The sequence below is a fragment of the Coffea eugenioides genome, chromosome 4 (genome assembly GCF_003713205.1).
Source record: "Coffea eugenioides isolate CCC68of chromosome 4, Ceug_1.0, whole genome shotgun sequence".
Classification (NCBI taxonomy): domain Eukaryota; kingdom Viridiplantae; phylum Streptophyta; class Magnoliopsida; order Gentianales; family Rubiaceae; genus Coffea; species Coffea eugenioides.
Window position 1 is genome coordinate 17,726,892 of NC_040038.1, and position 19,938 is coordinate 17,746,829.

General features: G+C 35.3%; 1 long non-coding RNA gene and 1 pseudogene across 1 annotated transcript; both read right to left on the reverse strand.

The window, feature by feature from the left end:
• Positions 1-472: 472 nt before the first annotated feature.
• LOC113768832 lies at positions 473-2,251 on the reverse strand. Its single transcript, XR_003468148.1, has 3 exons — positions 2,089-2,251; positions 946-1,213; positions 473-792 (listed from the first exon to the last, which is right to left on the reverse strand). It is a non-coding gene; the product is annotated as an uncharacterized LOC113768832 (long non-coding RNA).
• Positions 2,252-7,287: 5,036 nt separating this feature from the next.
• On the reverse strand, positions 7,288-14,138 carry LOC113769166 (annotated as a pseudogene).
• Between the last annotated feature and the right edge of the window lie 5,800 nt (positions 14,139-19,938).

A 19,938-nucleotide genomic window follows, 5' to 3' on the forward strand; every position in this document is an offset into this window, starting at 1 on the left:
TTCCTTTAGTTTTTTGTTTTCCTTACAGGAATAGAGGTCTGGAGCAATTAAGTGTGACCTAGAGTGTATAACCCTCTTGTACTTGTATTCTTGGTTGATAGGATGTATTTTGACATTTGACGTTGTATCATACATTTGGCTTTTGGATTGTAAATAAGTTTGCATTTTGGTTGAATTATAGAACTTAAATATTATTTTGGAGGCTTAAATGATTAATCTTGAGAGTTGATTGAGTGGGTGAGTAAGTCCTGACGAGAGTTAGGCAGGCGGTCCACCAAACCCTTGGGTACGCACTAGGGGGAGGTGGAATCGAAATTCATTAGTTCGTAGTGTTAAAATCTAATTGAATAATTTTTTATTAACTACATAGAGTGACAAATTTATGAATGGCATCACACAACAAAGAAGAAAAGATTGACAATGAAACTCAATCTTCAAGCCCAAAAGTTCACATAGGAATCATCTATCACACTGAGCCAACTCCATTACTAGATCCATCCATTGCATCAATTAACTCAAGATTACACATATCACCACCACATTGTACAAGGCATTGGGCATGATTGTTACATTACTCTAAACCAACTTTAAACAACCGTAAACACAACAAATAAAGAACATAAATAAAACAACTAAATAAACATAAGAAACTTGCACCAAACTTCCCCTCCACCCCTAAAGTAAGCATTGTCCTTAATGATTAAGGTAAAGAAATAGAATACTCTCCTAAGGAAATGTGAAGAGGCGTGGCCAAGAGAAGATTGAGTGAGTAAAACACACGATCTAGAAAACCTAAGAAAGACACAAACAAATGAGAAATGAATAAGAAACGCAACCAAAAATGCCCAAATAGAGAAAAGAAATGAAGAGAAAAATAAAAAAAAGAAGAAAGAAAGTAAAAGGGTCATGGTTAAGGAAGAGGCTACCATTTTCTACTCCACTCACCAGACTGAGACTCCAAACGCTGCATCTGAGTATCACAAGTAGTCATGCGCCCTTCCAAACTATGTAAAACCTGTCTATTGGCTTGAACATTAAGGCGTGGACTCTGCAACATACCCATCATGGCATGAATTGACGAGGAAGAAACACCAAAACTACTTGCTAGCAGGATCATGAAGGCGAGTATTAAGAGCTGCTTGATCATCATCATCAAACTCATGAATATCATCGAAATTCGTGGAGTGAACCCCTACCACTATAGGCAATCGACCTGGAATGACATCCATCTTATCAATAAAATACATATCACTAAAGCAAAGGGCATGCTTGCTAATCACCCTAGGCAGGATACTGTGGCAAATGAAGTAAAACAAAAGGCATCTCTTAACATTGAGAACCATAGCCGTATAGGCCTATCTACCAATTTCTCTAATGTGATAGTTTGAGCCTATGTATAGCTTATGAGGCATCCCAATTGACATCATTCAAGACTTTTCATTACAAAATCAGGGCCAATGTTGGACACCTGTAGCCAATCAGCTAAACAATCTCGAGTAACCTCTATTCGAACACCTTTCACATAACTCTCAATGAAGCGAGAGTCTCAGGATTGCTTATCAACAACATTAGCATAAAATTGTTGCACTGGCTAAGGATAATAGATAAGTAGCAAATCTAGAATAGGTTCCCACCCTAAAGATCGAAAAGATCCCCTAAGATGAAAGTTTCCTCAATCTCATGGCCTAGGGTCTTTCTTGCCATCATTTTGTTACCAATGTGGGCATTATACCATTGCTCATATTCCTTATTCAAGAATAAAAAATTGTCAAATTGAGGAACCCTACTACTCCTAGTTCTTTTGTACGGAATACGTGTATAACTAGATTTTCTACGTCATGAGGACATATTTTAAGCAAAGCATGCAACTAATATTACTCAAGCAGCCAAAGCACTAAAGCAGACAAGCTAGGCAGTCCACTACTCACCCAATTGGCTCAAACAAAAAATCAAATTAAGTGAAATTAATGGATAAAATCAAGTTAATAACTGATAATAACACCACCAAACATAGTGGAATTACTTAAAAGCACAACAAATATACGAGAATCGAAGAGTTAGGGCTAGCCACATAGCTCTTGTCCATACCTGGAGCCTTTGTCATGTGTTATTTCTAAATTTGAACCCTTGGTCAGCGTGAAAGAGAAGAAACACAAAAGAGTTTTCGCTTATTGGGGAGAATAAAGGAGAGCTGAAAGTGGGAGAGGATTGAGAGAGTGAGAACTAACAAAACCCAAAGGAAAGTGAAAGAAAGAAGAACTAATAAGGAAAAGAAAAGAGTAAGACAGGAAAGAAATCGGACCATGCGTTGCTCTTTTAAGCCTAACTATGATGCGTGCTGAACATAGGACCTATTCCAAGGCCCAACATGTACTACTAGTTTGGTCCTTTTGTCCTCTTTTTTAGAAATCAAGTCAAGCACCCATCGTCCAGCCAGATTAAGGCCGTATATATACTGTCCACTGCAAGTCCACTCATCTTGATTTGCAGACACTTGAACTTTTGATGGGTGCTTTATTTGGTATAACAATGGGCCCTGACATAGCTAGATGTCATCAACTCTGCTCTATTATGTCCTACAAACATAACAAAAATAATTGAAAGAATGACAAAATAAATTATCTAAAAAGGGACTAATAAAACCACTAAAAATTGGGTTCCCTCTCAACAAGCACCTTTGTTTAACGTCATTGGCTTAGTATAGTTAATTAATTACTCAATCATGATAAATTGGTTGCATCAATTACAACTCATCCACTACTTGCCCGATGTAGTCATCATAGAAGGTTTCCTTAGCTATGACAATCCACTATAGACACTCAATTTGTCTCGAAAGTCCTTATTTCAACTGGACCATAGGGAAAAACTTTAATAACCTCAAATGGATCAATCCAATGTGAGTGCAACTTACCGAGAATAAGTCGGAGTCTTGAATTATATAGTAATACTTTCTGTCCCTCTACAAAATATTTCCTTAAGATCATTTTATCATGGATTAGCTTTGTTCTTTGCTTGTATAAACTAGTATTATCATAAGCTTCAACTCAGATCTCCTCCAACTCTTATAGCTACAATCTCCTCTCTTCACTAACTCATTGCATATCCAAATTACATTTTCTTACTACCCAATACGCTCTGCGCTCCAATTCTATAGGAAGGTGACAACAGTTGCTAAAAACCAACCAATAAGGAGACATCCCTATAGAATTATTATAATCTATTCTATAGGCCAACAATGCATCTTCCAATCATAAACTCCAGTCCTTTCTTGTAGCATTAAAAGTCTTCTCCAAAATATTCTTGATCTCACGATTAGAAACTTCAACTTGTCTATTTGTCTGTGGGTAGTATGTTATAAAAGTTATGTGAAAAACTCTATACTCCTTTACTAATGCCTACACAGTACGATTGCAAAAGTGAGAACCTTGGTCACTTATTATAGCCTTGGACACACCAAATCTTGTAAAAATATTAGATCTAAGAAAACCTGCAACCACTTTAGAATCACCAACCATAGTGAGTTTGGCTCCCATCCACCTTGATACATAATCAACTGCCAATAAAACATACATGAACCTAAAAGAAGAAGGGAAAGGACCTATAAAGTCCATACCCCAAACGTTGAAAATTTCATAAATATAATAGGTGTTTGAAGCATTTCATTCCTCCGGGACAAAATTCTTACCCGGGAAAATGACCTGTTTCATCCCTTACATTTCACAAAAATATTCTTTTCGTCCCTCACTTTTAAAATGAAGCAATTTCATCCCTGACATTTAAAAATTAAAGCTATTACATCCTTGAACCCAATTTTCAATCTGAATCAAACCACCTATCAACCTGATTACAAATTTTGGAGGTATAATTGGTAGATCACTTGGTTAACTCAACTTGAATATAACTCAACTTGAATTCCCACATTGTCATTGTATACACTGATAGTTTTATGTACCTACCATATCGTTTCAATTTAAATTTAAACACCAAATTTTGTATTTATGATACACATTTAGACTCGCAAGCGAATATACTAACGGTGCATGAAAAGATTTACCCAAATGAAAAACCCGACTATTCCAAAACAAATAATGGCCTTTATGTTATAATATTTATTTTTTTGGTTTGATAAATGTCATGTGAATATGATGAAATGGACCGAGTGACCTATCAATTCTATCTCCGAAATTTATTATTGGATTATTGGATGGTTTGATTCAGATTGAAAATTAGGTTCAGAGATGTAATAGCTTTAATTTTTAAATGTCAGGGATGAAATTGCTTCATTTTAAAAGTGAGGGACGAAAAGAATATTTTTGTGAAATGTGAGGGATGAAACATGTCATTTTCCCTTCTTACCCTTTGACAAGGTCCACAACTTCTACAAAATTTGTAAACATCACAAAACAAGGTAGGCCAATAAAACCAACTATCTAACACCTTCCTGGCAGTTCGCTTAGGACCAAAATGATCTTCCTAAGCATATTGATGGCAAAATTTAAGAATAGAATATAATTCTAACTCAAGAACATACCTTATAATAACTTGATTGAAACAACAACTGCATAAATAAGGTTCATGCCACACATAATACCTTGACTCACTCTTAAACTTATCTTTTTGAGTTTTACTTAAATGACTTGGCACTTGATGAGTAACCATATAATTAACTATATCCATATACTAGGGTGCTATACCTTGTATCTCAAACAATTGTTCATTTGAAAAAGATTCCTGAATCGGTATAAGATCCTCTTCCTTAACAATCTTGCTCAAATGTTTAGTTACATGATTTTTTATTCCCTTCTTGTCCCTAATCTCCAAGTCAAATTTTTGAAGGAGTAGAATCCAACTAATAAGCATTAGTTTCACTTCTTTATTTGCCAGATGATATTTCAAGGCTACATGATCAGAATAAACGGTCATTTTAGACTCAAGTAAATAAGACAGAAACTTATCTAAAGCAAAGATTATAGCCAAGAGTTACTTTTCAATTATAGCATAATTGCACTGCGCTGCATTAAGAGTCTTAGAAGCGCAATGTATAATATGAGTCTACTTCCAACTCATTGCCCCAACACTGCTCCCACTACATAGTTACCAGCCTAGTGTGATAGACATTCCTTTGTGAGCTTTTGGGTTTGAGGATTGAATTTCATTGTCTATCTTTTCTTCTTTGTTATGTGATGTCATACATAAATTTGTCACTCTAGAACTTGCTTAACATCTTTTAAAGTTGTCTTGAAATGTGCATGTATGAAAGTGATTAAGGCCATCTTTGTTTAGCCATTGTTACTTGAGTAAATGTGCCAACCCATTGTTCTAACCCAAGTTCCAACTCGTTGAGCCATATGACCCTTTTTCTTTGTTTTTTATTCATGTTTGTCCTTTACTAATTTTGCCTTCCTAATTTCTTTTGTCTTTAGTAACTGGTAGAGAATTCATATGTTAAATGGTTAGGATGCGTTAATTTTGTTGGGAGTTGTTACTGAAGCCATATCATGTTGAGATGTTGGGCGAGTTCATGGTGCTTAAAATCAACGGGATTGTGTTTCAAGTTTGATAGGGATTCAAAAAAATGAAAATGCAAGAAAAAGAAAAACGAGAGAGAAAAAGAAAAATTAGAAAAGAATCCTTATCATTGTTGTCATTCCCTTGGTGTTTATGGATTCATTGTTACATGTGTTGTCAATTGGGAAGTTTATGGTGGAAGAATGATTCTTTGTTTATAAGGATATGTTTGGTTGAGATATTTGGTGCTTTATAGAGTGATTCATTCAACATTCAAAATTGCTGGGATGCTCTACTGGTTCTAAGGATTATTGGCCTTTGATTTTCTATTATCTTACCTTAAATTTTAACTCGTTGTAACCAAGTTCAAAGTTATCATGATTCATGTTATGCAAACTTTGGGATAATTAAGGGTTAGATTCTTTGCAAGCTTATGACAGTGCACTTTTATGTAACACATTTGAGTGAAATTTTGCCCTCTTTGCGTGACTATTACATAGGCATGGGAGAAAGCGAGAATTAATGTAGGAAATCTATTACTTAGGTTGAATTTGCACTGGATGCATTTGTTGTGCTAAGAGATTCTTAGTTGTACGATTTTTCACTCGATAATATATTTTGGTATTTCGTATATTGATTGTCTAGTTGGGAGAAGTATAACTCTCTTGTTTTGGAAGTCAAGTCAATTAGTCAATTAGAGTTGCTCTTAGACCTTCTAATGGAGTTTGCTCGAGGACATGCAAAGATTTGGTGTGAGGGAATTTGATGTAATTTGATAATTTGATGCATATAATAATTCGTATATTGATGTAATTTGATGGAATTTGATAATATAACTCTCTTGAACCATAATAGTTTGTTTCCCATTTTCACTTAGGTTTCTACTAATGGTTACAAATGGAACTCATGAATTTTTATTTTTTATTTTTTTTTGTAGAATTGCGGCAAATGAATCATAAATTTCATGATGAATTCTGAAACTTCATATTTACGTACTTCAATCACAACTCGTATACATGCGAAAAATCGCATGTGAAATATTTTAAATTTTATCAATATAAAACTTGACTATGACATAATTTTAATTATTATATACACACCCCGCACTGGTGATCCAATAGTGGAAGAAGCAAAGGCCATCCGAATGGCTTTAATGAAAGAAAAAGACTCAAGCTGGGAGAAGATGGAGGTTCAATTTGACTGTAAGAACAGCCAGAAGATTAATGCAGACGAGCATGAAGGAAATATGCTATTCACCGTGATTGAGGACATCTGGAAATGAGAGAATGGTTTAAGGAATGTTGCTTCACCTTTTTCTAGAAGGGTAAACAACTTTGTGAGTCACAAGTAGGCAAAATTTGACATAAACTTATGTAATGAAACCTTTTGGAAAGATGCCTTTCCAACTTGGCTAGTCCAGGCAGCCAAGGATGATTTGTGAGCTGTTGCTTATTATGTGTAACTTTGTGGTTATTAATGAAATGCTATCATTTGGTAAAAAAACAAAAAAACATAAGCTTCACATCCTCACCTTTTTTTTTTTCTGTCAAAACATCTCACCTAAATTCAATTCACGTTAAGCTGATCAATTGCAACTTGCAAGTTATACAGTTAGGACAATAACAGATAGGACTACTAACCACTCCAACAGCCAATGGTTGTATTACCAGGTGCTAATGTTAACTGTTGTGAACTGCACGTCCAAATCTAATGTGCCTGCACATTTCATACAGGAATGCATAAAAGAAGATACAGCAATATTACAAATTTTACCAACTCCAGCTCCAAACTATTCCAGTTAAGATATAAAAGGTAGGTACAAAGCGCAAGCCACTGTATATATCAACCAGTCTCTATGCTAACCAGCTAACCACCTTTACTGCTGTTATAGAGCAACATAAAATTGTCCAATCAGGTCACCAATCAACGAAGAAGACCACTAGAAAGTCAAGCTTTTCTATCTTCCTAAATCCAATCCTGAACAGAAGAGAAAGGAGCACCAGCCACTTATATCTTAAATGCAAGAGATAGTTCTTCCCTGACCAAATATGCAAGTAGTTACACCCAATATAAGGAATCTACAATGGACCTTGAGCGCATTAATAAAATGATGGAATTATGGCAAAACGCACTCTAGGGTAGTTGTCAAACTTTCTAAGATACCACCTATGCGTTTCAGCAGCTGCAAAAACAAGATTTGCCACCTGCAATAATAATATGTCAGATTAAAAGAATGTATTCCCATAACCAAAGATAGAGGTGATTGATTAATAGATTTTCAGAAAAAGAGGGGAGAAATCAGGCCCAAATTAATCTTGGAAAAGGGGAACAAAAGAGAGAGATAAAGCCAAAGAGCCCATACAACGAATCTGAAAAGCAACCACAGCGTAATGTCTGAACATCCACCAGCAACCAGAAGACCACCATATATTACCTTCATGATCACAAGAATTCAAAATGTTAATTGATTTTTCCAGCAATTAAAGAGAAGAATATCATTTCACCAGCAAGCAAAAGAAACAGAGAAGAAAAATACAGTTGTACAAGATATGAAACAATGTAAACAGGAAAGGAAAAGAAGCATACAATCTCAGCCTTGAAACATATTTGAACCAATCACCATAAGGAATTTTGTAGTCCTCAATCTGATCTGAGCTATCCCGCACTAAACCCTGGTTTAGAAACAAAATTAGGTGGTATGTTTGACAATCATAACAAACATGTACATAAATATCAAAACTTAAGCATCGTTAATTAATGAAAAACCTTAGGTATCTATTTATGCTCTAAGAAGTCCAAGCAACATATCATAAAATAACTAAGAAGAAACCCAATAGAAGAGAGACATGCTGCAGATTTAGGGAAATGTTGAATATAAGCAGCTTTGCACTAACATGTTCTGAGTAGTTTATTCAGAGGTTAAACCCTTGTGAACCAACATGAACAGAGGACAAACTCATGCTCAGACAAACACACAACTCTAGTAAATTAAAGCACTCCTCCCTGAGAAAATTTCTCGAAGTACATTGCGCGAATTCTAATCTATTTGAAGTAAAAGTACCATTTCAAGTTAAGGTATAGTATCGTTATTTGATACAGTAGCACCTCAACAGTATCTTAAGTATTACCCAACTAATGAAAAGACCCAATACGCTTGCTACTATTAAACAAAACAATTGTGAAAACATCTAAACTTGAAAGATTACTTTCTTAAGCTTCAAAGTTCAAAGAGTATTTTACTTCAAAGGCATATGCATTCATACACTAAAGCATTTCTCGCCTCCATGAATGCAGCAAAATGACATGCTAAAATGTATTTGGTGATTTGGTAGTTGAGATTTATTACAAGACCAAGAACTTTTCAAATTAACATAACCGTATTGCATATTCTTCTACCAGTCAAAATTGCTCAAAATTGACATAGAGAGTAGACACAGAGACAAAGGATATAAATAACAAAATAAGATTATTTGGCCAAATATCCTATTCGTGATGTTTGACAAGGAGCAGCATAGGGGAAAAAAACATAAAAAGGAATACCATGAATTAAAATCATAATGGTCATAATCCTCTAGATCTGATTGGTAACATATTAGTATAACAATACAAGGGAGGGGAAAAAGCCAGAGATACATAAAAATGAAGCTACATGTTTGATACAACATTAGAAAAGTGATCTGGATCTCATCGTTGAGCTTATATATAACTTTAATAACTATTTGTAGGAACACCCAATAATAAGAACCAAAATTTCTTACGAGAATTGCATGACAGCGGTGCTGATGAACCGAACCCCAAAGGAATAGAGCTGCACCTAACCAAGCATGCCATTTAAGTTTTAAGAAAGGGTAGACAAATCCCCAGCAACTATATTCAACGAATTGCATGTGGTCCTTCCCTTTAACTATTAGTTCTTGAATCAGATTTGAGGCAAATTGGAGCATCTCTAACACGTAATTACAGCAAAGTGATAATGGTGCTGCTGTATAGAAGCTAGTATCAGAAAGACAACTAATTAGGAAAAAATCCAAGTTGCATATGGTACAACTGCTAACATATTATACATCATGTAACTGTTGAAAAAATCCGCAATCTCAAAGAGAAGTCTGATTACTTCAAAATCACATCTTTGCAAAGAAAATCAGGGTGCTATTGATTACATTTGTAGGCTGATTGCAAGTTGACATAGAAATTGGTCATAACAATTTATTATTCGATTGTTGAAAAATACGAGTAGGACAATCTAGGACGACATAATTAGTTACCCTGTGATGCCTTTGAACTCTACATACCAAAATTTGAACTTTCCATGTTGTTCATGAATGATCTCATGATATTACTTCCATCTAGTTTTAGCATTTAGCTTGTTTCAAGCTCTATGCAGTTTTCAGTGAGTTTTAGAGGAACTACAGATGATAATGACTGAGTTTGTAGAGGAATTTAGAAATTCAAACAATTTTTGGCTGATGCCATGAGATATCAGAAATAATCACTTTAATAGAGTCTAGCATACATTTTAAGACATGAAAAAAATAGAACAGTTCAATGGTCCTAAGAACTAAAATATTGATGACCACACAGCTCCTCATTTTTATTTAATCAAATTACTGAACAAAATAATGTTATGTTAATGTTAATTTCCAAGTTGCAAATGGTAAATACGATGGAAATAATGTCAATGATCTTTCTTTAGATGTACCACCTCCCTGAACCCCACAAATATTTAAAAAGAAATTTTTTTTGAGTATTCATGCCTAACTATGTTTATTCTTACAACTCAGCAGCAAAGGACTCAAAAGCATAGAAAGAACTTTGATCTCCAACCTATCTATTCAATACTCATGAGCAAAGGAAAAAGTGTCAACACTCACAATAGGCCTGTGAAATAACCAAAAATGTGCATCCGAGCTGAAGGACTGTACTTAAAGACATATATTGTTTCATAAAGGCGTCTCAGTACTTGAGCTTCCATTAACAAAAGCAGAAAAACAGATACCCAACATCTGTATGTCTGTTCTATCTTCATTGAATGAGACCCACGCAACCAAAAGCTATGTGAACCCCCAGCGAGATAGCTGGTAATACTAGAAAAGTACAGTGGCTGGGAGACCAATGGCGCCACATTGTATGCATAAATTCATGTTGCCAATGCATAAAAGTGACAGAAGAACTTCTGTGGGACAGTGAATTTCTATGCATGTATAGCATCTTAATTAATTACACCAGAATTTCTTATTGTGTAAACTTATGACTTCCGAAAATGAATCTATCAAATAAGACAGAAACTAAAGGCACTTCAAAAGAAAAAAAAATCTTCCAGATTGAGTCCATGATGGCATAATCAAAGTTAAAGCCAATATATCATAAGAAGCTCAAATAAAAGTAATCATAAATGCTAAGAAAATGTGACTTTAAAGGAAATGTCATCTTCACATTCTACATGAGATATAAAGGCATTAATCATTGGCCAGTGGAAGCAATGTAAAAAGGGTATTTACTTGAATTAAAACACATCGGCTGCATCAAATAGTAGTAGGACTGAATAATCGCATACAGTGATCAAGTAATCAAGGAATTGCACGTGTCAGATAAGCTTTATTGTAACATGCCATCGTACACTCAAAATAACAATCGTAAATTACAAACAAACAGTACATCACCATCTAAACAGTGCACAATACCATAACAAGGACAATTATCAAATTAGATTTGGTGAATACCTATATTATCATATATATACTAAATAATGTTGAAATAAAGTGATGCTGCTGTAACCATGTACCTATAGCATGTATCAGAAGCACCTTGTATTCCTATTATCATTAACAAATTAGTAAATAAAACAAAATTTAGAGTTTAAGATGAATCTAGTTAGTAAGAATGCAATTGAAAGTAGAAAAAAGCGATCATGAAGAAATACCTACTTTATAATATAGTTTAAGGAACTTTTGGGGCAGGTTCATAATTTCAAAAAAATTAAGGAGCAACTTATAACTTTTTTTCTTTTCTTCTTCCTTAACTTCACTTCTCATTAATCGGATCGGACCCGCCAACATTTTCCAAGTACGGGTAGGGATTTAGGTCCGTTACCCAGAACCGGACCCAGACCCGGACCCATTTTATCTAACAAAAAAAGGGGTCGGATACGGAATATACCATTCCGACCCCGTATTTGACCCAAACCCGTTTTAATAAATTAATAATTAAAAATATATCTACCAATCTATCAGATCAATACTACATTACTACTTCTTTCATTCCCAAATTTTCCCAACCCTAATACCTCGCCACACATCCCTTATTCTCTCTCTCTCTCTCTCTTCTCTTTTGCCCTGCCTCCACCAGTCGCCTTGAAACGGACAAGCTTCCAAGACAAAATCCCTCAATCTCTCTCCTTTTCGTGCAAGTAAGCCATTTCTGAGCTTCCAAGTTCCACCAGATTGTCCGCCATCTGCCATTTCCGTTGATTGTCGAAGCCATAGCAGAGACTAGCAAGGCTGCCGGCGACGCTCTCTCCATCTTTGATAGTTGCAGCTCCAAAGAAGCATATTTTTCAGCTCTTCCAGGCTGCTAGCAGCCCAGCTCTCTCTCTCACGGTCACGGCCTCAAGAGTAATTTTTTTTAATTTGTCAATACCCTAAAAGTTTCTAAAATCATGGTGAAAGCCTCCATTCTAGTATTTTGTCTTTGTCAAAGATGGTCAAAAAGTTAGTTCATAAGTTGGCTCTTGAAGTATGAGAAATAATCTTCATTTATTATATCAACCTTGTTAATAGAATTATGCAGTATTATCTTGTTAGACTTAATTGAGACTATAGAACCTGTAGTTGGTCACTTGGTTGGTATGCAGTCTGTACATTAATATGTCCAGTGAAGTGATTAAATTGATGTGGTATCTTGCTGAATAGAGGAACATAACAAAAAGGTGGGCAACTACTTTGCAATTTGAGGACTGTGAATGTGTGTAGCAGCTTGTATCTACAAGACAGGAGAGGGAAAGAAAAGAGAGTTGGATGATTCTATTGTTCAGTCAACAAAACTACTCCATGTATCAGTATCATACATTCGAACTAAGTGAACCACTCCCTTTCTTTTCTTTTTTCTTTTTAGATTCATTAGATAGCATATTGAAATAATACATTAGGCATCTACTAGGGGGCAATATTTTAGAGTTCAACGTATCTGAATAAAAAATTTATCTCAAATTTTGAGTAGACAGTTTTTAGATACTATTATGACTAAGGGAAACTGTAACGCCCCGAGGCAGAAGAAAAGGAAAAATTTCTGGTGAATAGAGTTTTGTAAGGAATCCGGCCCACATAAATCTGGAAGAATTCGGTCCGCATAAACAGCTTAAAGAGCCAGCTCTTTAAGGCTTTCCGATAAGGACTAAAATACCCTTTTATTTGAAAATTATTATTTATCAAAGCCCACTACCCAATTATTTTACATAAGTGTAAATAAACCTAGAAAATAGGGTTTTACACTTCGGTTTCAAGTTTGGAGCAAAGTTAGGGTTTTCGCGATTTTTCGCCGGATGAATTTTCGGTACAGAGTAAGGATTAAATTTGGGGATTAAAAGTGACTTTTAAGTGCGGAATAATATGTGACTAGTGGCAATGATATAAGGTTAGTAAATGGGAAGTAAAAACACTAGTACGTGAGTTTTTAAGAAAAACGGCGCGAACTGGCGGGTCCCGCGCACTACCGATTGAACCACCACTTTCTTGCCATACAAGTTTATTACTAATGGAGCAAAATATCTCCTCTCTCATGATGACCTTTTGACCGAAATTTGTGGACTAAAATAGCAAGAAAGAAAGAGAAAAAAAGAAAGGTGGTGGTGGCGACACTTGTCGCCACCTTAAGGCTTCTTGACCCAAGACCAAGACCATGCATTTAACTCCAAAACTTAGCATTTTTCCTCTTCATTTTGTTGCTGCTGGCCGAGAGGAGCAAGAAGAAAACCACCAAAGGAAAACATTCCATTTCTTCTTCAATCCAACAACTAAGTGAGGAATCAAACAAAATAAACCGATTAAACTTGTTCTTGAGTGATTAGCTAGTGGTTTGTGGTGAGACTTTGGAAGGAGAAAGCTTGGGCTACTCTTAGTGAACTCTAATCAAGGTAAGAAAGCTTATCTCTCCAAATTTTACTTTCAATCTTGTTAAATTAAGCTTAGCAACTTGATTTTGTGGTGGAATCATGGATGATTATCATGTTTTAGAAGTTTTCCCCTTTTTATTTCATGAACTAGGATTTGGGGAAATTCTGCCCAATTTGTTGTATGATGCTTGTATGTTGCAATTAAGGTTGTATAAGGTGTTTTGGTAGTGATTAGAACAAGAAAATTGAGAAAGTTCCATTGATTACAAAAAATTCCAGAATCTGGAAATTTTCCCCAACATTCTGTCCGAATTTGTAGCCCTATCTTAGAAGCCGAATTAGCCTTAGGTCAAAGAAGAAAAGTTGTAGAGAATGGTATTTTATAGATGCCTACAAAATTTCAGCTCAATCGGAGCAACGTAGGTCGTGAAAAGTCCAAAATACCCTTACTGTTTTAAGTATTTCCCCATCAGTCCGTGTGATCAGTTTGTCCAGTTTATCGTGTTTTTTGACTAGGATACATACTGATTTAGCTCTTGGCCAAAACATGAAAGTTGTAGTATTCCGACTTAGTTTTCAAATGCCTCTAAGAACACCTGATTCGGACTTGTGTACTCTGAGTTATGACCATTACAGTGTTCTGCATTTAAACAGTCGACGAATTGGTTTCTGGTTTAGTAATTTGAGAATTTGACCAAGTTACATTAGAAACTGGACTCAGTGACCTTCATGAACATTGTAGCCCTGTGTCTTAGCTTCGAAACGGCATAGGTTGCACCTCAATCCGATAAGCGTAGCCTCGTATATGTTATTTCCGCTTTCATACGTCAAATCTATTTTGTGCTAGATTGAATTTCTGCACTTGCTATCGTTGTGAATCTTATTATTATGATATTGTGAGCCTATGGAACGGCTCTTGTCATGAATTGCTGATATATGTGATGTTGGGTTTTGGTTGAGGAAAAATAATGAAGCCTAAATGGCTGGAAAATTAAGTAAACACAAAGGGCATGCTGCCCAAATTTTTACTCGAGAACTAGAAAATTATATTTGCAACTTGAGTGAAGGTTAAGTGATTACCACTTGAACTAGCGAGAACTTTTGCTACTTTGTTATCGATGGTTATACGTTAAAAACCTAAACGAACTTGTACTCTTGAGGAAAAGATATAATGGCCAATGTAAACTTATATTTCCTTGTACTTTTAACTCAAGTATTGTTTCCAAGTATATATGCTACAAAAACCTTATGATTTGAAAAGCGAGCAAGTGTTTCACGAATGCCTTTCAAATGAATTTCAATTGGTTGATTCTTATGAACGGAACGTTTAAGTTTCAAATCTTACTCGTGTTTCAAAGTTCTCAAATTGGATTTCTATCGCAGATCTGGACTCCAAACCTGGAGTATAATTGAACGTGACTACTTGAAGCACTATAGTTTGAGTGAGTGATCCCTCGACCGTTCCCAAAGTTACTTTTGAACTAATTCTTGCATTTATTACTCCATTGCATATCATTTGGGGTTCGGGTGTGTGCCATGACATAATTGGCTCCAATGAGTTCCTGGAAAGTCTTGTGCTTAGAACCAATGTCTCCACTATTGTTTACACATTCTTTGGAGCCCGATGGCTCCTTACTTCTGTTTCACGGTTACTTGATCTAAACGAGCATTGGATATTTAAGTACAAGAACTTCAATGGCTCACATGAGCAATAAATGAACATTTGATTACTGCATCATGACATCATATCAATGCTTTATTGTGAAATATACTTGGCTGTTGATTTTACTGGTCACTCGCTGAGCTTCTAGCTCACCCCCTATTATCTTTTTCTCCCCACAGGGATCGAAGTAAAGGAAGAACTTGTTTTTGGATCTTTGTGTGGCTGGATGGCGTACATCTTGTATAGTTTAGTTTTGGTTTTGGTTTATGTACTTTTGGGCTTGTATAAATATTTGAAATTGAATCGGATGTAAATCTATATTTTACGCTTAGAATTGGTTTCCGCTTCGCTTAAGATATGTAATTTTGGAGAATTGGATGTATTATTTGAGTTGTACCTTGTAATTTACTTGAGGAATGTAGTAAGTGAGTGAGTCCCGACGAGAGCTGGGCAGGCGGCCCGCTAAACCCTCTGGTACGCCTTAGGGGGAGGTGGGGTCGTTACAGAAACAGATTAGTGAGCATGATTTTATTCAAGAAATGGCTATTCTAATGAAAGCAAAATTTGAGAAATATTGGGAACAATGTTCTTTGGTGGTGGCTATTGCTGTGATGCTTGATCCTAGATTTAAGTTAGCTTTAGTAGACTATTATTATAATACTCTTTGTGGAGAAGGTGGTCAAAGATATGTGGATAGAGTTTGTAATGCTATTGCTGATCTGTTTGTTGAATATGGAGGTGACCTTGCTCTTTTTTTGAGTTATGTTGGAGATAATATAGGAGAAGGGACTTCTAGTTTTAGTAACAAAAATATAGATGTACAAGATGATGATGATAAGTTGTCTGATTTTGACAAATGGTATCAGCAATCTTGTTCTTCTACTATTCTTGCTAGCCAAAAATCTAAATTGCAATCATACTTGGACGAGCCTGTATTTCCAAGAAAAAATGATTTTGACATACTAGGTTGGTGGAAGGCAAACAGCCCAAAATTTCCTATTCTTAGCAAGATGACTCGTGATATTCTTACAATTCCAGCTACTACTATGGCATCAGAATCAGCATTTAGCATTGGCAGAACGGTAATTGATGAGACTCATGCTTCTTTGCTTCTTGATGTGGTCGAAGCTTTGATAACAACCGGAGATTGGTTACCTTTGAAAAAGAAAAGAAGTAAGTCCTTCATGTTTATGTTTTTATAATATGATTTTTTTTCTTTTGTTATTGTTTCTTTTTAAATCCATATATATTACAAGTTTGTTTGGTTGAATTAGTCTAGTAAAACTAATCTATTTTCTTTCTATTAGAGTTATTTGGAGAAGATTTGGGTAATTCTTCTAAAGTTCTCAAGTTAGGGTGATGTATTTGAGTAAGACCAATTTGATTTCTTTTCTTATTTGGTTTTTTTGTATTAGTTAGTAATTAGTTTACAAATATATTTTCCTTCTTTTTGTTGCATAAAATTGTGAAACTTGAGAGCCATGAAGACTATTGTAATCTACAAGATAGTAGGACTTCATTTGTTGGTTGATTTATTTGATATTTAATGTTTGATTGGACCCTTTTAGAAGTTGTAATTTGTTGGATGTCAAATTAGTTTTGTCGTTTTGGAATGACTTTGCAGTTTGTAGATTGATTTGTGGTTGGCTTTAGAATGGCTATTGTGAGTAGTTTGTAATTTTGATTTGTAATTTGTGATTTAGGTCTGTGATTGGTTTTGAATAATTTTGTAATTTGCCACAAAACATATTTCATTTTTAATTTTTGGCAAGACAGGTTTCGGCCCTGTTTGGCACTTGAATTTTTTGCTAAGTTTGTCTGCTACAAGTTTTTAAAAAACTTTAGCTACAGTAACCTCAAAAAACATGTCAAAATTTTTAAACTATACATTTCAAAATATTCAAAAATTTACACATTTCAAAAATTATTTAAAAAACTTTTACAGTAAGTTACAGTAAAGTTTTAGACAAACACCCAAAAAACTCACTTGCTAAACGGGTCAAAAGTTGTTGCAAAAACAGGCTTTTGACGGGCCTTTTTTTTCGAGTAGGCCTGACCTGGATCCGGGACCCATCGGGTGCAGTTCTGGTGGAAAGACTAGAAGACCTATTGGGTATTTGGGTTGAATCCAGAACTAATATAGTATGATGGATCCGGGTCCGGATTTATTAATTCCGGCCCGGACCTGACCCGTTGACAGGCCTACTCCTCATACTACTGCTGCTACTGTTTCTATTTGTTTCCTCTGTAACCACCGCCAACCACCACAAAAGCCAATGGTCTCTTCCCTTTGATTTTTACTTCTCTCTCTCTCTCTTTCACGTAAACCCACATTAACTCTCACAGTAGAACTATTCCTCTCATTTCTTTATCTCCCTATTTCTCTCTTTTATACTTATAATTTTTCCTTCTTATTTTTCTATGTTCACACTCCAAACTATACCGCAAATTGGGGAATATTACTGTGCTTTATTTGATTTGTCGTTGAAAGAGAACTTGATTTTGATTTTTATGCAATTAATGGTAGGCAGTTCCCAATTTAGTCCTATGTTAGTTGCACAATTTGTCCCTTTATACCGAATTTTTTTGTTCGATTTCTGATACAACTCAGTCCAACTCATCGATTTCTCAGCGATACACATCGCAACTGTTGTCACAAATCCAATATCGGCCAAGTCATTGTGAGTCACTTTGGATATAGCTAAATCTAGGATGTGGGGTTCAATATTGTATCGATCCCCATTGTTCTAGTTATGTCTTGATCGAGTCACCACGGACTCAGCCAAGACAACAAATCATGGCTCAGATGGGTGGCAAGAAGATGAATAGAAGCATTTTTAGTAGATTGTTTACTTTCAATTGCTCTTGATCTTAAGAATTACTAAGTTAAGCATTGTGCAAGTCTCTATATTACAAATAAATGTTTGTTATCAGTGGTTGACATGGACAATGTACAATGATCTATTAATTAGAGCTTTGAGCTCTGATTTTTAGCTTGTTAGTTATGGGTTGAAAACATGGAAGAATCTTTTTAAATGTGCCAACTCATTGGTTGATGCATTTTGTTGGTGTAAAGCCACCCCCTGCAGAAGTGGCATACTACCTAGTGCTTGAATAGAATCGTATTGATCTTCTTCAGTAGTGGTCGATGTATATTGCTACTTGACCAGCATTGCACTTGGCTTCAAGACTCACAACTGGACTAGGATTGGATGGGATGCTTCTTTAGCTTGATTGCTATAGTTAAAAACCTTATAAACACTTTGTTCGAGAAGGGGTACCGGTGCAGGTGCGCAATATCAAAGTTAACTCAGGACAAGTTATTATTTCTTCAAGTACTAATTCAAATAGGGACAAACAAAATTATCAAGCAACGATATTAACAATAATAATAAAATACCGAAAAATAAAAGGCACAAGATGTCAAGATTTTTAACGTGAAAAACTCAAATTGAAAAAAACCACAGGACTTAGTCCAGTCAAAAAATCTTCACTATCACAATAATGGAAATACATAGGTTTATCTTGAACATTTGGATGACAACAACATCACTAATATCAACCAAGCAAAATTGTTACAAATTCATCCCTCAAAAACTACAACTGTCAAATAAATGGATTTGAAACGATGTCATTAAGCGAAAAGAAAATCTAAAAATGGAACCAGTAGATGGGTAGAGTTTAATGAAAGGATCGCATGGCTAAAATTTTATCTCAATTGGGTTTCAAATCACCATCTGATCAAGATCTTGAAATTTTTCTCTCTCTATCTTATTTTCTCTCAATTCCCTCTTTTCTCTCTCTTTGAATCTCTCTAAGAAGGAAAAATTGCAGCTAAAATTATTTATTCTTATTTCTCGGTTGATGATTCATCAAATCACAATAATTGGTTTCCCTACTTAATTTGGTAAAAAATGACCAAACTAATTAACATGTGGACTTATGTTATGATTGGTCCACCAAATGAGTTGGATCCATAAGCTTAACAATCTCCCCCTTCGACTCATTTGTGGGAGCTCCACCAAACCTGTTTCTTGTCTGTAAAATAGGTGTTTTTTTTTCTAGACAATGATTTAGTCAATATATCAGCACCGTTATCATTAGTGTGAACCTTCTCAAATGTCAACAACTTGGAATTCAACGCATACCAAATCCAATGATACCTTACATCAATATGCTTGGACCGAGAGTGAAATATAGAATTCTTACACAAATGAATGACACTCTGACTGTCACAGTGAAGAGTGTATTTCTCTTGCTTCATATCCAACTTCTAATGGAATTTGTGCAATCAAAGAGTCTCCTTATATGCTTCAGTGTCTGTGATATACTCTGGCTTCGTATTGGAATGGGCAATACATTTTTGCAACTTCCTATACCGTGACACTGCTCCCCTTGCAAAAATCATTAGTACCTAGATGTGCACTTCTTGTTGTTGAGATCACTTGCCATATTTGCATCGATGTATTCGTCTAGCATAGTCTTGTTATTGCCAAAACACAAACACAATTTGAAAGTTCCTTTGAGATAGCTGAGAGGATCCACTTGATAGTATTCCAATGCTCTTTACTAGGATTGAAGAGATACCGGTTGACTACCCGAACTACATGAGCTATATCTGGTCTGGTGTAAATCATAGCATATATCAAACTACCAATAG